Here is a 6,170-nt window from a genome sequence, read left to right as displayed (position 1 = left end):
CTGGAAGCTACCCACATGCCAAATTTCAAGTTTATTGCATGTCGGGAAGTATGCTACACATTTCGAACACATTCACAAATTTCCCTTTTAAGTAGTATATAGATGTTTGATGGGTGTGATGCACACGGTGATTGTCGTGATTGCAATTTAGTGATACTGTATATTTGACGTGTAATGAGTCGTGCGTGCAGTCGACGTGTGATCAGTGACAACCTTTTTTTCGTGGTGGGTTGCAAAGCAGGGCACTAAAATAATTACAAGTTCGCACGCCTACAAAGAGTCAACCACCTCGTTTATACTGCTCAATCGGGGGTTAAAGGTCGCTGACGAGCGGTAAACCTTGACAATGTACGTCAATGTGCAGGGTGTGAAATCGCAATAATTGCTGACGCCACAGCCAAACATAGCATCTTGGCCCGTATATTTGTGTATTTGTAGTGGATTCAACTGAGTCGCAGACGTACTTCTTGGAGGCAATACACATCTATAAATACCAACACATAACACAAAGGGGTTACTGCCCCTTTACCAGATAACCTATGCTGGTGGACCACCAGGCTAACTATGCTAGTTACTGGGAGTAGTTACAACGGACAGGATCCTAGCTGGAGTCCTCATCCACGTGTTGGTGACTTCTTCTTGGACGTAGAACGTAGATCGCAGATCTTCAGATGACGGCAGCAACGCTAAACCCCGGTCCCCTGTGTGGACCCGGTTTATATGCTGCTGGGTCGTGGCGGGCCCCACGCTTGGCCACGAGCACCTTCGAGAAACCTCTGGTCGTTTCTCGACCCTTCCCGTAGGATCTCACCCTGACACGTGACCACAACCAAGCCCCCTCCTGGGACCCCAGTGTAGATCTTACTGGTCACGTGCCTTCCAGGGTCAACCAGAGTGCCATGGCCAAGGGTAACCTTATCCCATGGCTGACACTCCCACACTCCCTCCTGTAGGAGTCAACACTGAACGCCACGCGTGGTGCCACTGAGCGCTATCCCAGCGCTCACCGAGCCCCCTCTAGGGCTGTTACTACACCCACCTAGGGGTGTCCGCGATGACAATGCATCGCATGCCGTGCTTCGCTAGAGCCGGCATTACACAGTGACATACACGATGTCGCTACATACGTGATGTCCGTGATGTGAGTACATCGCACGCCGTGCCCCTCTAGGGCCGGCACCACACAGTGACCTCCGCGATGTCACTACATCACCCCCCTCCGTAGCACTCAGCCATCCCGGCAGTCAACTCCCCCTTAAAACGAACTGAGTAAGGTGATAAAGTGAGAAAAAAATTATTAACGGTATGTGTGCCTCAACAATTAATAATAACAATTACCAATTAAATACCCAAACCCACCTATACAATATTTACACTACCTACAAATGTACATTAACAACGGGGAAAAGGGTGTGAGTACAGAACAACACGAGAGAAAAAAAACAGTGCAGTGAACCGCGAATGCCCGGAATCCCCTTCATGGCCAACATCTCACACCCTCACCGTGTAACAACACCCGCAAGCATAATGAGGGTTAGGTTCAGCCAATAACCGATACGGCTTACCGACAACCAACTGAGGGAGTGGGAGTGTGTGTGCGTGGGGATCACGAAACCCGAAGAGTTTTAGAACGAGTTCTCGTGGCTGGGCCTCCAGGGAAGGTGGACTCGCTCTCCCTGGAGGTCCCGGGGGGAATATGCAATTGTCCCGTCGAGCCCGGCTCCTCATGAAGAGCAGTAGGCCGGGTCGACGGGTTCTCCTCTCCTGAATCCAGTGGAGACGGCGCCTGCAGTGTGGAGATGGAACGAACTCGCGCGGCGCAATAAAAGGCTTGAGGCACGAGGGATGCACATACCAACTCCGCCGCCTCAAGCGGATCTGGACACATTGTGGCCGAACGACCCGAATCACATCAACCGGTCCTCTCAAAGGTTTGAACAATTTTGGTTACGTACCCACCGGTACGATTGGACAGTGCAATCAGGCTCTGTCCACAGGCGCCCACTCATGTGTAGAAACACGTGAACCCTTCAGCCGCTCATTGGCCAATTGGCGCAAATCAGAATTAACCCTAGAGGCTTCTGAAGGGTGAAACGCACAGAGTCATACATTTTGGATTTAGCTTTGTTGGGCGCGGCCTGCATCAATCGGGGGCCCGTGTTCTCTCCCGTACATTAAAAAAACACGGTGAGTAGCCGGTGGATGCGTGAGGGGCCATCCTATATGCAGATAGGACTCCGGGAATCTGTAAATCCCAGTCGAGTTGGGACTCGCTGACCTGGTGGCTCAACATGGACGTCAGAGTCCTGTGTAGGTGCTCAACCATGCCATCCGTCTGCGGGTGGTACGGTGACGTGCATACCTTTGTTCCCAACAAATCGCACACCTGCAGCATCTTTGAGGATACATTTTTGCCCTGATCAGTCAGAAGACGTTCGGGAGCGCCCTTGTCCATTACATAGCCATTGAGGAATGCTTCAGTAATCGTCGCCGCTGACTGGTTGGGGAGCGGCTAGGCCACAGGCCATCGTGAAGAATACTCGACTCCCACCAGCAATTACTTATTCCCACGAGGGGTAGTGGGAAATGGACCAAGGATGTTGAGCGCAACTAATTCGTTCACGCGGGAAACCTTAATCGATTGTAATGGTGGACAACAGGGTTTCACCGGTGGCTTCCGCTGCGCACACTGCACATACCATTTCAACAAATTAGTGACATCCTCAGCCATGCCAGGCCAGAAGAAGTCCAATTTGAGTGTGGCCAGCGTTTTATGTACACCTAGGTGCAACAAGCGCTCGTGTACCGCCCAAATGACGTTGCCCTGCAGGGCAGTGATGTATTGGCGCAATCCTCCGTCCCAATGCGCCTTTAAGAATGACAGAGGCGATACCCCCGTCCATGGCCACCACCACCAATACCAGTGGCAGCAGCGATTATCTGTGTGTATGTCTACGTGCGTGTGTACTGCAGCTGGGGATTGCATCTCCCCTTTCCCCCTCTCGTTCCGATGCTGAGGGGAAACGGGTGAGGTTCAGGACTGCGGCTCGTGCAGCTGCAACGGCTGCATTGGGTACGCGGTTCAGACCTCCCCGGAGACCCTGGCTGAAGGAGGAGGTGTTCCGGATGGTTGAGAGAAAACGACAGGCCCACTCCCGGAGAATGAGGAGGCTTACCGCAGCCTTCGCTTGAAGATTCAGAGAGCCGTGTGGCGTTGCAAGAATGAGTGGTGGGCGCAGGTTGCTAAGGAGATGGAATCTGCCTCAGTAGCCCGCAATCACAAATCACGGGAAAAAACGGTAATCCGATCTCCGACCCCCAGGAACAGGTCTGCAGGTTTACAGAGTATTTTTTGTGAGATCTTGGAGGAGGGGAATTCCCTCTGCCCCGACAACATTGTGGGGCAAGGTGGCGACGACCCTGCTATGGCTGCCATGCCTCAAATATTGACATGGTTAGCTGAATGGTTAGCTGAGGTGCAATCTGTGGAGGAAGTGCGAGAGGCGATCCTAAGCCTGAGACCAGGACAAGCGCCGGGCGATCTCCCAAGTGACATGCTAAGGGAGAGTGGCATCTGTATGAAGACTGCCCTACATGACATCATCACAACTGTCTGGACTACAGGACGGGTTCCGCAGGATTGGAAGAATAACTTTCCAATCCTGCGGCACCCGCCGTGGTGGTCCCCGTCTTTCAGGGGAGACTGCACAGATTGTAACAACTATAGGGGCATCTCTCTTCTCAGTGTACCGGGAAAGGTTCTGGCAAGGATTATTCAACATCGCCTTGCCAGGCACACTGAGAGGCTTGCGGAGCCCCAATAAGGTTTCAGACCGGTCCTGCACGGATGCCATATTCTCTGTCCGTCTTCTACAGCAGAGGTGTAGGGAATTACAGGAAGACCTACATCTCTGCATTATTGACCTAGTCAACGCCTATGATACCATCAACAGGCCAGCACTGTGGGTAGTTATTCTTACTTTCAGAGTTCCTAACTCTCTGCTCACAATCATTAAGGGCCTTCATGATGGTGTGCAGGCCCGGATAAAGCTACGTGGCCAGGAGTCAGAGCCATTCCTTGTTCACTTTGGGGTGCGACAGGGATGTCTTCTGGCTCCCACATTACATAACATCATCTTTGACCACGTAGTTTGAGAAGCGTTCCGTGGCTGTATCGGAGGAATTCTCATCTGGTACAACAGATACAATGGGAGGCTGATCGATGCCCGGGTGCGGACGGGGGATGGCTCCCTATTGGTCAACCATGTTATGTATGGTGATGATCTGGTGATTGCTGCTCACTCAGAGGAGGAGTTTGAGGCACTGTTTCTGAACCTGGAGTGTGCCGCTAAGTATTTTATGCCACCAAACACTCCACCCCCTCAGCTCCCCATTGGTGATGGAGCAGTTGTGGAGTGGAGATTTTTCCATACCTGAGCAGTGTGCTTATGACCAACTCCAGTTTGACAGCAGAGGTCTCATGCCGAATCAGTCGGGCGGCATATTTTCATCAGCTGCGTAATGGTGTGTGGAAGCTATCTGGTCTGTTGCTTCGCATGAAGCTTTGAGTCTTCTCTGCCAGTCATGCCCTCCCTTATATATGCTTGTGAAACGTGGACCCCTCTCATGGAACATCTGCGCCAGTTAGAAACATTGAGGCTGGCCTGCCGACGATCCATCCTGGGTTTAACCAGGCTGGATTGTGAGGCGTTCACAAATCCTTGAAAGATCTGCGTTGGCTGGGTAATGTAGCCCGCATGCCCGGCCACCGCATGCCTATCTACCGCATGCCCAAGCAGCTGTTTGGCCACATAGAGCGGGCTAAACGGGTACGACATGGGCTGGAGAAGAGATTGACTGATGTGGTACAGGAGGATGTGGAGCTGAGTGGGCTTGCCAACGACTGGTACCAGCGGTGTCAAGATCGGCCTCGATGGAGGAGGCTTGTGAAGGATGCTGTTGGGCAGTTGGAGGCAGTCGCCTTCCAACAACTGAGGGCAAAGGAGCAACACTCACAATGAGCAGCTAAAATGTTGCAAGTTTGCATAGTAGGGGGTATAGCTGGTGCATCTACCAGTCATCTCAGTCAATCCATGGCACCTGGGTCTGTCACGAGACATCCTGTCAGTAAGCCTTCTACACTTCACGTGGCCTCAAAGTGCATTTGGCCTAGGACAGGGGCCGTGGTGACGTTACCATCACTTAGTGGCGAATGGCGGGTATTGGTAGGGAGTGGTATTGCAGCAGTTAGCGTGCTGCTCTACGAACCAGGTGATCCAGGTTCGATTCCCGCTCATGGTCAACACCAATGACGACAAAATAGTACCTGGGGTGGTGTGTAAACATTGCTACTTGGGATACAAAGGCAGCTGGGCATGGTGCTGGCCACACTCCCCCTCGTGTGCCATGCCGGATTTCATATGTGCTCGCGAACATAACTTCTTCCTAAAGTCTGTTAAGTCTGAACGGGATATCTTACCTATATAATTCAACGGGCGGTTGCCCCTGGCAACGGGCGGTTGCCCCTGGTAACGGGCACTACGCTATCGCTGCAGGGCGGACGCCATTGCTCATTTCCGTAAAAAATATGCACACGTATTAACACGCGACGCTGAGGTAAATTCATCAAAGTTTCACGTCCTCTTAACTCCTCCCCCACCCCAATGTGTGCAATTACTATTATAGGGTCGGTAGATAATAAAATGTTAGCGATTAGACAGTATTATTCTAGCGCGGGGGGGGGGGGGTAGCGGCCCAGCACCCAGCCTCGGCCAGGTGGGCAATCTAGGCGAGGCCGGAGGCTCTGCACTTTACTAGGCCTCGACACCCCACACTTGTCAGGCGAAGCCTTTGTGCTATAAACTCGATATACCCAGCGTTACAAATTTACCTTTTACAGTGAGTGGTGAGTGGTGGTGAGTACAGTCAGTATGCACTGCTGTCATCATAGCAGGTACCACCACAGTATGTACTGCTATCATAGCAGGTACCACCACAATATGCACTGCTGTAATCATAGCAGGTACCACCACAATATGCACTGCTGTAATCATAGCAGGTACCACCTCAGTCGGTATGCACTGCTGTAGTGATCGTAAATACTGCTATCGAGTTGATAGATCATGCTATATAGAGTTACTAGATACTAAAACAGTCAGTATTTACCACTA

The sequence above is a fragment of the Lethenteron reissneri genome, chromosome 48, assembly GCF_015708825.2.
Source record: "Lethenteron reissneri isolate LAM-NWPU_2019-01 chromosome 48, ASM1570882v1, whole genome shotgun sequence".
Lineage (NCBI taxonomy): Eukaryota > Metazoa > Chordata > Hyperoartia > Petromyzontiformes > Petromyzontidae > Lethenteron > Lethenteron reissneri.
This window is presented reverse-complemented; position numbering follows the sequence as displayed.